Source organism: Mandrillus leucophaeus, unplaced genomic scaffold (assembly GCF_000951045.1).
Source record: "Mandrillus leucophaeus isolate KB7577 unplaced genomic scaffold, Mleu.le_1.0 Scaffold50, whole genome shotgun sequence".
Classification (NCBI taxonomy): Eukaryota; Metazoa; Chordata; class Mammalia; order Primates; family Cercopithecidae; genus Mandrillus; species Mandrillus leucophaeus.
In genome coordinates this window covers 8374079-8386580 of record NW_012105365.1, presented here as the reverse complement: position 1 = coordinate 8386580, position 12502 = coordinate 8374079, and the positions used below count along the sequence as shown (strand labels likewise).

The 12502-nt window shown below is 37.3% G+C and overlaps 1 pseudogene; it reads left to right on the top strand.

Annotated features, from left to right (window-relative positions):
* Positions 1–1005: 1005 nt before the first annotated feature.
* On the top strand, positions 1006–10090 carry LOC105550978 (annotated as a pseudogene).
* The last annotated feature ends 2412 nt before the right edge of the window (positions 10091–12502 follow it).

The window sequence follows — 12502 nt, the reverse complement described above, 5'->3', positions numbered from 1 at the left end:
AATCATTTACACATAGTTACTGATGTTTAGATTATTTTGTCCAAAAGATTCCAACATTTTCAAACAATGTTACCACTAATGTACCTAAACTAAAGACAACATTTTATACTCTGTCCACTTAAGAAATTGACTCACTATGAAACCAATAATAAATGCCATAAACTTCAGTAAAGAAGTTATCTACTGATTTCTTTAATCTTATTCTAGACTTTAAGACTGCCCATGTGTTTTTTTCTTCCTGGCAATAAGTGATCTAACGGTTTGACAAGCAGTTTCTGAGTTGTGTACTTGAAAAAAAAATAAGGGATGGAGGGAGGCAGAAAAAAAGAGGAGAAAGAAGAAAGGAAGGGAGGGAGGAATGTAAATCATAATTCAATGTAATACATTTCTAATTTTTTTCTTTTTTTCCAAGTTTTGTGTCCTCTTTCATATTCTCTATAATCTCCATTATTTTTCAACTGCCCTTGTTAATGCCATACCCAAACCAGTTGGTACTGAGTGATTTATTCAATAAATATTTATTCAGTTTGTATTATTTGCAAGGCAATCTACAAGGGCTTAAGATACTTAGATACCAAACATCAGTCTCTTCTTGTTCATTATTTGGAGCACTTCTTTAGTTGCTCAGATTCTCTTGATAGAGGATGAAGGTTCAATTGTCAGCGTAAAGTGAAGAAAACAATTATATTCCATCACAAAAGACGAGGAAGGATTTAGATAAAACCAATGCAATTATCCATTAGTCAGCTGTCAAGAAACTGAGCAAAATGACCAAATATTGTGTAATATTTTATAGCATTTTCAACTGTCATACAATTGGCAGAGAGATGTAAAATTTTACATATCACATAAAACTGACATAAACTCAATGAATATGCCTATTTTACATTAAAAAGGAACATACATTGACTTTAAAGTTGTGAAGAATATGACTGAAAATAGGAATATTCAAAATAAATTATATTTTGGCTTTGAAAGTGAATTTTATAGTTCAAAGGAATCACAATGACCAAGGAGAAAACCTGGCAGAAGGCCTATGAAGCCGCTTCTCCCCACCCTCCACTACCCCATAAGGACTTCCTCTCCTTAACGTAATTCCAAATAACCATCCATGGAAGAGGCAACACATGGAAAAAAGAATGTGATGTTGGTGAGATCCCAAAGATGGAACAAGAAATCTAAAATTATTATTTTTGCCACCTTTTATTCAGCTTTACTATAATTTCTAAAAATGATTTGGCAAATCATTTTGTACACGAACCAGATGATTGTTGTAAATGAGCCAGATTTTGCATAAGCAAGGATTTCAGGTACAGCGCCTCTTTGTTCAAATCTGTTGTTTTACTATTGGGGTTATTTTTGATGGGCGATATGAGTGGTTATTTCGCATTACTAGGTAGTTCTGGCTTCTCATGCTCCAGTGCATAACACTAGCACCATGTGGAGGCCAGGACTGGTACTACATGTTTTCAGTTGTCGAGGAAATATAGTTACAAGCCTATTTATGCTCACAATTTGTTTCTTATAACAAAATTAAGAATTTGCTTTATTAAGTGATAATGTGACACTTTATGTTCTGAAAATAGCTAGTTTTCAAGAATAGGTCTTGCTAGTTAAGGGTGAAATTTTTAAGTGTTAACAGCAAGAATTCTGTTCAGGAAATATGCTTAACAAGTGGCTCAGAATGTTTAAAAGATGACCATAAATATATCAGAAACAAAGGTGATAAATAGACAAATATGTTTTGTGAAAATGTGTTGATTAAAATTTAGCAAACTCAGTTAAGTTTTATAGTTTAGAAAACTCTAAATTTAATCAGTCCTGATTTTTAACTATCATGTCTCATACTTAAATCATCTCTACTGTTACTGTTACGATGAGACAATGATATAATTCCTGCATGTCCTCTTTGTATAATCACGTTTATGGTAAGCAATAAATAATGCAAAAATATGAACAAAATATAAACTGTTCTAACCCCTAACCTCATTCCTCTTGATTGTCAAAAAATAAAAACAAAATAATAAAACAATATGTTTCCCTTGAGATCGAAATAGAAAAAATATTTTCAACCTAGAATTTTACTTTGTATTATATAGGACTAAGAAATTATCATGTTTCCAAAGAGAAATTAGTGTATGTGCGCAGAGCTATGCCTAAAATTAATTGCAGGAGAATTTCAATGCATTGTTTAATGATCTCAAGGTAGATCACTAATCATTATTGAGAAAAGTTATAAAAATGGAATTTCAATTAAAACTCTACTGTATGAAATTTTAATAGCTAAGTAAGAAAAGCAAACTAGTACATCGTGTTTGTACAATAAAATTGGTAAGAGTTATGCAGGGCTAAAATGCAAGAAACAATAATATGTTTTACAAATAAGGGTGAAAATCAAGTTAAAGATTTCCTGAGTGATACAAGTTTTAAATAAGAGTCTACCTTGCCAGTTATTTCAATGAAGTAAGCTTTACAGTATTAAAAACATGACATATTATTTATTTCCAATGATAGGATAAAAATTTATGTAAATTCATTTAAATTCCCAGAAGGCACTGTTTCCTATAGTTTTTCAACTATAATGATATTAATATTGACATTTGATAAAAATCATTCAAGTACAAATTTCCTCATTCTGAATAAGCAATCAAGTTAGTTAAATATTTCTTCTAGAATTTTTCATTTTTTTCCATTATTCATTATGCAATTTCTTCATATCTTTCCTACATAATCAAATGATTCCTCTTTATTGAATAATTCTCAAACAGCATAGAAAAAATGTAGTTTCCCATCATAAAAATAAATCTCCCCTAATCTCACTTATCCTCCAGTGACAGATTCATTTCTGGTTCCAACTTACAGTTAATTTCTTCAAAATACTGTCTATACTCAGTCTTCATTTGTTCACCTCTCATTTTCTCCTGAATCTACTCTATCAGTTAGAATTTTGGTTGGTTGCAGGTGGTAGAAAACCCAAACAACAGTGATTTAAATACGACAAATTTGACTTCTCCTTCTTGTAAACACAGTCCTGGGCTAGGTCCAAGGCTGGTGTTCCAGAGTGAGCATCATTACCAATATGAGCATTTTCTATCTTGTATTTCATTCATCTTCAAAAGGTAGCCTCCATCGCATAGTCCCAACTGCAGCCATCACATCCTTTTTGTGGGCAACAATAATTAAGAATTAATAAAGAAGGGTATAGCTATGGCTTGAATGTCCCCTGCTAAACTCATGTCAAAATTTAATTGCCATTATGACAGTATTAAAAGGTGGGACCTTAAGAAGTTATTAGGTCCTGAGAGCTCTGCGCTTATGGCTGGATTAATGCTATTGTCTTGAGAGTGGGCTCCTGATGCAAGGATGAGGTCAGCCTGCTTTATTCTCTGTCTTGCTGTCAAACATGTGTACCTCCTCACCATGTGATGTCTTCTCCTATGCTATGAGGCAGCAAGAAAACCCTCACCAGATGTGGCCTCTCAAACTCAACTTTCCTGCCTCCAGAACCATGAGCCAAATAAACTATTATTAATTAATTAGCCAGTCTATGGTTTGCTATTATAGCAGCAAAAAAAAAAAACGGACTAAGAGAGTTGTGCCTTCTGCTTTTAAAGACACTTCATAGAAGCCCCCATGTTCCTGACCTCTAAATTTTTGAGTGCCACAGGATTTAGACCTATGACTTCATCTGTTCTCCATCTATACTCACCCAATATGGCAAATTTGCAATATGTCAGCTTGGCTAAACTGAACTACCTTTCCTAGAGTTCCTTTTCGTGTTTATTTCCGATTAGGCTGAGTCAAAAAGGAGATTCTTGGGAGAATTGAAGGGTGGAAAAGAAACAACAGTCATTTTTGTAAAACACACTGGTTGCTTACATGTTGGTTTCAGTGGCAGCTTTCAGGCCTGCCACTGGTACACCGTCCAAGGAACCTCCTTCAGCTTGTCTGTCTCCTGGGCCAGGTGTGTGTCTTTAGCTCCATGACTAAGGGCTCCAGCTTCTGCAGAACACCCACATCACCAAAACCAGAGGGGACAAAAACTGATACTCTTTTTGGTCTGTCTTCATTGGACTCTTGTTCATTGTTCATGCATGGAGGTTTTAGATTGTTCTTTCTCTCTCTTTCATTTGGTAAGCTTCTTTTCTGACTACCCACCCTCTGTACAAGCTGTATTTTTTTTTTTTTTTTTTTTTTTTTTTGAGACGGAGTCTTGCTCTGTTGCCCAGGCTGGAGTGCAGTGGCGCAATCTCGGCTCACTGCAAGCTCTGCCTCCTGGGTTCACGCCATTCTCCTGCCTCAGCCTCCCTAGTAGCTGGGACTACAGGCCCTGCCACCATGCCCCGGCTAATTTTTTGTATTTTTAGTAAAGCCAGGGTTTCACCGTGTTAGCCAGGGTGGTCTCGATCTCCTGACCACCTGCCTCGGCCTCCCAAAGTGCTGGGATTACAGGCATGAGCCACTGCGCCTGGCCCAAGCTATATTGTTAGGCATAAAGATAACTACCTTACAGTGACTTATTAATCAGTTTCCACAGATGTATAATTTGAAATCCTTATAACAAACTTGTATTTATCTTCTTGGGAAACTGCTTCTTCTATTGAACCCTGACTGGTACACCCTCTAGAAATCTTATCCAAGACCATGACTTTTCATAACATCAAAGTGCGGAGGATCCCAAATTTATACCAATAAACTCAACCCATTCAACCCTTTCCACTAAATTACAGTTTTTATATCCTCTTGCCTTCTAGATATCTCCACTTGCATGTTTAATAAGCATCTGTACTTTAATATGTTCTGGTTTCTAATCTGCCCTTTATTCCCTCCATCTATAAACCTACTTCCTCCCTCTAAATAAATGAACACATCTAGATCCCTTCCCACAAACGCTCTTCTGCTCCATGTCAATTAGGATAAAAATCAAATCCTTATAGTTGTCTAGGAGGTCTTTCTTGATGTGGACCCCTACTATATCTTTGACCTTATCTATCATTTTCCTTCTTCCTCACCCCATTCAAGACACATTGAGTCCGTTGATAATTCTCCCACTTCAGGGACTTGTGCATGCTGTTTCCTCTTGCTAGAAAGCTCATCCCTCAGAAATACATGTTTTACTCGTAGTAACTCTAAATTTTTATCGGAAGTCAAAAAGTTAAGAAAGTTTAATTACTAAGAAAATAAATACTGAATATAATTAATTATAACGTATAATGCTAAACACTAATTTCAACTATCTACAAGCATCTGTAATAATGTTTTTAACTGGAAATAATTTTTTAAAACAATATTTACAGTAAAAGAGCATGTGTTGGATCCTGGTTTAATACTATGTGACTGAGTGGTACCCTTGATCAAAATATTTAACTTTTCTGAGTATTATTTTCTATCACCTGTATCATAGATGTAATAATAATAACTTAAGTAGAATACATATTCTGAAACACATATGATTACACTCGAACTTTTAATATGCAAATATTTCTATATTTTTATATGGTCTTCATGTTAATATTAGCATATTCAAATATTTAAATAAGTTTTCCTGTTTCAATTTTTGGATTATGAAAAGGTCTGCATGAAAGTTTATAAATATGTTAGTTGTTTTATTTGTACCATTTGAACAGTGGGTTATTTTTTTCCCTTAAAAACTGCTTCCTGACTGGGCACTGTGGCTCACGCCTGTAATCCCAGGACTTTGGGAGGCTGAGGCTGGAGGATCACGAGGTCAACAAATAGAGATCATCCTAGCCAACATGATGAAAACCCGTCTCTACTAAAAATACAAAAATTAGCTGGGCGTGGTGCTGTGCACCTGTAATCTCAGCTACTCAGGAGGCTGAGGTAGGAGAATCACTTGAACCCGAGAGGTGGAGGTTGCAGTGAATGGAGATCTCGCCACTGTACTCCAGCCTGGCAAAAGAGCAAGACTCCGTTTAAAAAAAAAAAAAAAAAAAAAACAGAAAACAAAAAAAAAAACTTACGACAATAACATAAAAAGCAGCATAATTGGTTTTTCAGGATTGAAATAGCTTAGCTCTTGTATTATTCCTAGTGTTTCATATTTTCAAAGGCATTGCTATAAATATAGAATGTCTCGTGTGTACTGTTGAAGAGATGTAAGTAGCAACCTAATACCTCTTCATTCTCATTCATGAAATGAAACCTCTGCAGAAAGACAATATACTCTCTCAGAATAAAAGAAAGCTAATATCTCATCAGAACCTTTAGATTACTTATCTTTTGACTTTCTTTCAATCCATCAGCCTCTCTTATCTTTACTTCCTCCTTATCCTACTTAGAGTCTAACATTTCCCTGTTTCAATAATGCTATTGCCGATAACCTAAACTCCTTAGTCCCTCTCTCTTATTCTTCAACTACTGGGCAAAACACAAGCTCTGGATTAACATGATTATCTAATGATATAGTTTAGCTTTGTGTCCTCACCCAAATCTCAACTTAAATTTTAATCCCATAATCCCCACATGTCATGATGATGACCTAGTGGGAGATCATTGAATCATGGGGGCAATTCCCCCATACTGTTCTCTTTATAGTGAGTGAGTTCTCACAAGATATGATGGTTTTACAAGCGTCTGGCACTCCTTTTCTCTCCTGTCAGCCTGTGAAGAGGTGACTTTCATCCTGATTGTAAGTTTCCTATGGTCTTCCCAGCCATGCAGAACTCTCAATCAATTAAACCTCTTTTCTTTATAGATTACCAAGTCTCGGGTATTTCTTCACAGCAGTGCGAGAACGGATTAATACACCTGCTTTCTCTGTGTCTAGACACAAAGTAGCTAGGTATTGTCTCAAAAAACCATGACAAGGAGGATGGATATTACACTGAAGGTATAAACAGTAACTCACTTGGGCTCTCTTCACTGTCCAGCAAATTCAGGATCTTTGGCTATTAAACCCATAGTCTCACTCTTCTCAGTACTTTTTCCCAAAACATTCCTTCTCAAATGTGTAAGCTACCCTTCCCCAAAATCTTTCCTCATTTATAGCATATAACCTGGATGTCTATTTCATAGAAAAAGCTAAAAACTTACGCATATATGCTTTCGTTTCCTGCACACATTTCTGTTGATTAATTGTTGATTAAGGAGGGATGTGGTATCCCTCCTTCATCTGTCATTGATATTTCTAGCTATAGGCTGAATTCTATCTCTTCCCCCTTCTTAGAAACTGTGCATTATAAATTGCTTATCCCCTTTCTCTTTCCATTGCTCTTTTTAAAGTAGATGTATAAATGTGCTCAAGTCTTCATATTAAAAAGAAAAAGAAAAATAGCAGTCTTCCTTCAAACTCTTATTCTCTATACTATCTATCTCCTCGACAGCCTCGTCCCTGTTACAGCAAAGCATTCTTTAACATCCTCTTTACTCTCTTTTTCTGTACTTCATCTTTCTTTTCAAATTGCTATTGTTAGGCCGCTGATCCTATCACATCACTAAATAGGTGAGTGATGCTTTCATGTCACAAACCACTGCTCATTATTCAGCTTTTATAAAAAATATGCAAATAAAAAAGAAAAACTAAGAAACCAATGGCCTATAATTTCTATGTCAAGATTTTCCATAGTCTATAATAATTTCCCTCTGTCCAAGACCTACTCTCTTTAATCATCAACTTTACAAATGTTTATTTCTAAATAGTTTTCTTTGAAAATGTTTTTTCTTTCTTTTTTTTTTTTTTTTTGGAATCAGGGTCTCACTCTGTCACCCAGACTGGAGTGCAGTAGTGTCATCACAGCTCACTTTAGCCTTGACCTCCTGGGCTCAAACAATCCTCCCACTTCAGCCTGCTGAGTAACTGGGACTACACACAGGTGCCAACCTGCCTGGCTAATTTTATTTTTATTATTTTTTTACAGATGGGATCTCACTATGTTGCCCTGCCTCATAAACATGAATTTTAAAAATTATTTTCAATATTCTTACACCAAGCTTATAGATACTGAATCTATGAACTATGGTTTTCTAGATATGTTAGTTATCTGTCACTGAGGAACAACATTACCACAAACTCAGTGACTTAAAACAATACACTAACTCTCTCATAGTTTCTGGGGAAGAAGGCTGGCACAGCTTAGCTAGGTCCTCTGCTCAGGGTCTGGCAAGGCTGCAATCAGTGTCCGCTAGAGCTGAAGTCTCATTACAGGCTCTGCAAGAGAAGGATCTGCTTCACTCAAGTTGCTGGTTAAATTCAGCTTCTTGTAACTGTAGGACTGAGGGATTCAGTTTCTTATAGCCTGTCACTCCAAAGGCTGCCCTCAGTCCTACAGGTCTCCCACAGATTCTTATTACATGGTGCTCCCCAACATAGCCTCTAACTTCCTCAAAGTGAACAAGGGAGAGAGTCCAACAAGATGAGCACTACAATCTAATACCATGTAATCACGTAATCACATAGACATAAACATATACATCCCATCACCTTTGCCATTATCTATTGACTAGAAGGAAGTCATGTGTCTCACTCACACACAAGGGAAGAGGATCACACAAGAGCACGAACACTAGGAGGTGGAGATCTCTGGGGTCACCTTAAGAATTTGTCTAACACTGAGGGGCAGGTCATGATGATGACGACCACCATCCTGTGGTGGACTAATGGATTCTCTTATGTCACAGAGTTCCTTGTGCCTCCTGCAGACTCAATGCACTTGTTAACAAGGAAAGCCATAGTTGAGGAGGCATCAGCATGACTTTGGGCCTGGGCTGTTGGTGAGACCACCCAGATGGGTGAATATGACAAGCCTCCAACCCCACCACCTTCCTTCTCAGAGCCCAAGGAGCGCAGGTGACCCCAAGGCCTGGCTGGGCCACAGACCCAGCCTGGCTGGCACCAGCGATGGCCCTGCAGTGGAGCTGTGAAGTGCACCATACAGATCACCCCAAAACTTAGGCAGCCAACCTTCAAGTTCAACATCGACTCTGAAGAGGCAGTGAAAGTACTGAAAAGGAAGATTGAATCTGAAAAGAGGAAAGATGACTTTCTGGTAGCAGGTCAAAAATTATTTTATGCAGGCAAAATCCTCAATGATGATACTGCTCTCAAAAAATATAAACTTGTTGAGTCTATGGTGATAAAACCCAAAGTAATGACAATACCAGTTCCAGCTACAATGCAGCAATCAAATCCTGCCACCACTATGAAGTGAGTTCCTCCACAGCAGCTGCTGTGGCTCAGGCTGCAACCCTCATCTCTGCCTTGGCTCCCACATCCACACCTGCATCTATCATCCCACCAACAACACCATGTCCTGAACATGTACCTTCTAGTGCAATGAAACAAGATAAACCTGCAGAAAAGTCAGCAGAAACACCAGTGGCTACAAGCTCAACATTAAATGAGAGTAGAGCAGGGGATTCTTCTCTGCCAAACCTTTTTGAAGTTGCAAATGCACTTGTAAAAAGTCAGTCCTATGAGAATATGGTAACTGAGATCATGTCAATGGGCTATAAACAAGAGCAAGAAATTGTGTCCCTGAGGGCCGTTTTCAACAATCCTGACAGAGCAGTGCAGTACCTTTTAATAGGAATCCCTGGAGGTAGAAAAAGTCAGGCTGTGGTTGAGCACCTCCCCCCACCCCCAATCAGGTACTACTAGGGCCCCTCAGTCTTCAGCAGTGTCTTCAGCTGCTGCAACTATGACAGCAACAACTACAAGTTCTGGGGAACATCCCCATGAAATTTTATAGAATCAGCCTCAGTTTTGACAGATGAGACAAATTACTCAATAGAGTCCTTCCCTGCTTTTCCAGCATCACTATAACAGATAGGTCAAGAGAATCCTTAATTGCTGCAGCAAATTAGCCAACCCCAGGAGCATTTTATTCGGATGGTAAATGAACTAGTTCAAGAAGCTGGTGATCATGGAGGAAGAGGTGGAAGTGGCAGGAGAGGAAATGCAAAGTTGGAAATGGTCATATGGACTACATTCTAGTAGTTAGGATAAAGAAGCTATAGAAAGGTTAAAGACATTAAGATTTCCTGAAAAACTTATGAGCATAGTTCGTTTGTGAGAAGAATCAGTTTGGCTACCAATTTTCTTCTATAGCAGAACTTGAATGAAGATTGAAAGGGACTTTTTTGTATCTTATGCTTCACACCAGTGCATTACACTAACTATATCCAGTGGGTTGTCTGGAAAGCCTTGGAATCCTACTCACAATACTTTGTATATGATAGATTGTTGGAGGTGGGGAGGGTGGGATCTAGGATATAGGGCAGGGATGAATACAGTACACGTCTGCTTCAATTAGATGCTGCACATCCAAACAGTATGATTATACAAGCTGCTTTTGCAGGTCTTTATTTCTTCTATAAAGTAGGTAACTTTCTCTAGGTTTCACTCTTTTTAGTGTACTAGATTCAGAAATTTAGTGTAATGCCCTGCTTTATATTTCTTTGACTTAGCATTGGTTTCAGAAATAATCATTGGTATGTAGAATTTTCAGTCTTTGTTTCATGAAAACACTGGATAAGGGCTTTGTGGAATTAAAAGGAAACTCTATGGCAACTGTAAAGAGAAATGCCAGATTATTGATGGTTAATTGTTGCTACTTCACAAAAGTTTAAAATTAATGTATAAGAAAGCCCATTCTTTCCTGTTAAATACCTGGGATGGGGTAGGGGAGAAAGGGAAGCTTTTCTTACAATGAAAATAACTACTTTAACTATTTTAAAATTTCTTGATAACTTAATTACAGGCCTTTTTAAATTTTTATTTTTTGAAACAGTCTTGCTCTTTCACACAGGCTGGAGTGCAGTGGCCTGATCATGGCTTACTGTAGCCTTGACCTCCTGGGCTCAAGTGATTCTCCTGCCTCAGGCTCCCAAGTAGCTGGGACTTACAGACACACACCACCATGCCTGGCTAATTTTTAATTTTTTGTAAAGACAAGATCTTACTACCTTTCCTAGACTGGTCTCAAATGCCGGGCCTCAAGCGATCCTCCTGTCTTGGCCTCCCAAAGTGCTGGGATGACAGATGTGAAGTACCATGCCCGGCCAGACGTGCCCTTCTGACATGATCTAACAAGCTGTACAAGTATAGACAAAGTTATTTTCCTGCTTACATCTTTTGTTTGGGGAAAAAAATTGGTGTGTTTCTGATTACTGTTTACTTCATTGTTGTATTGCAGTAAAAGTTTTAAAACAATCGTTGCTTGTTTGCTTTTGATGTATTCCTTAGTGAAATTAGCACTTTTAGGTCCAATGAAGAAATGCAGAATTCTCTTTTCCTCTTTCCCTTTCCTCAGCAGAAATGTGTTTATCAGCAAGTTGTAGGTCTTACTACTGCCTTTAAAAAAAAAAAAACAAAAAAAAAAACTCACAAAATGCTGATTCAGATCGAAATTAATGCAAACATTTCAAAACTAGATTTCTGATATTTGCAGATGATTTTCTTTATTAGTTAAGAATGTATTACCACTGAAATAATTAGTGTTGTTTTGCTTTCAAAAAGAGAAGGTGGACAGAACTGTGATCCAGCATCCCTTATTGCACTGGAAAGTCTTACAAATTCTTTTGAAAGGACGAGGAGATGTGTCTAGAAAAACACTTTTGAAAATATATAATCAAGATATCTCATGGCATATTAAAGGAAAAACATTTTATAGCAAAAATATTATCTGTCCACCACAGTGAAACTTGTTTTATCCACACTTACTATTTTTTTTCCTTTTAGAAGAAGAAAATGCAAAGCAACAAAATATCAGCAACAGACTCTGGTACATTTCAGATGTTCATCTTTAACATCAGTGTGTTTTCTGCCTCAGTCAGAAAACTCTAGAACTGGTTGAAAACTTGAGTGTGTTGGGACTCAGAAAATGTAACCCTGGAATATGGTGCATTTACATGAAGCAGCCTCAAGATTTCTCTGATTCTCCCGCCACCCCTGTAACACCTACCTGCTGTCTTTCAATCCTCTGTCTCTCCCAAAGCACAAAGTGAAGTTTTCTCTGAAGTTCCCTTATCTAGCTAGAAACGAGATCTGCAAAGAACACATTTGCCTTTCCTGAAATTTCATTAACCAGAGAAGATTAAAACTCGTATCGCAGAGAAAGAAACTGAAAATTAAACACCACACTTAAAGCCCAGATAAACTTCATCCCAAACTATTGTCTGCTCTACATCCCATTCAATTTCCAAAGAAAATTATTTAGCAACTATTGTTTGAGCCTTAGGCCCAATCTCCTCCTAAAAATAATTTACTATCCCTCAAGTGGCCAAATTTTCCCCATCTCTCTGCTTCTCCTGTGAAGAAGTGTATATATACATGCATCTGTACCTAATTGGGTTATTGGGTGATCATTTCCCTGTGACTTCCCCATGCTATGCACATTAAATAAATTTGTATGCCTTTCTCTCCTATTAATCTTCCTTTTGTCAGTTCATTTTTAACAAACCTTCAAGAAGTGAACGGGGAAACTTTCCTTCTTTGCCTCTTTTAGTGGATTTTAAAGATCCACCCTTGAAAATAAGTGTA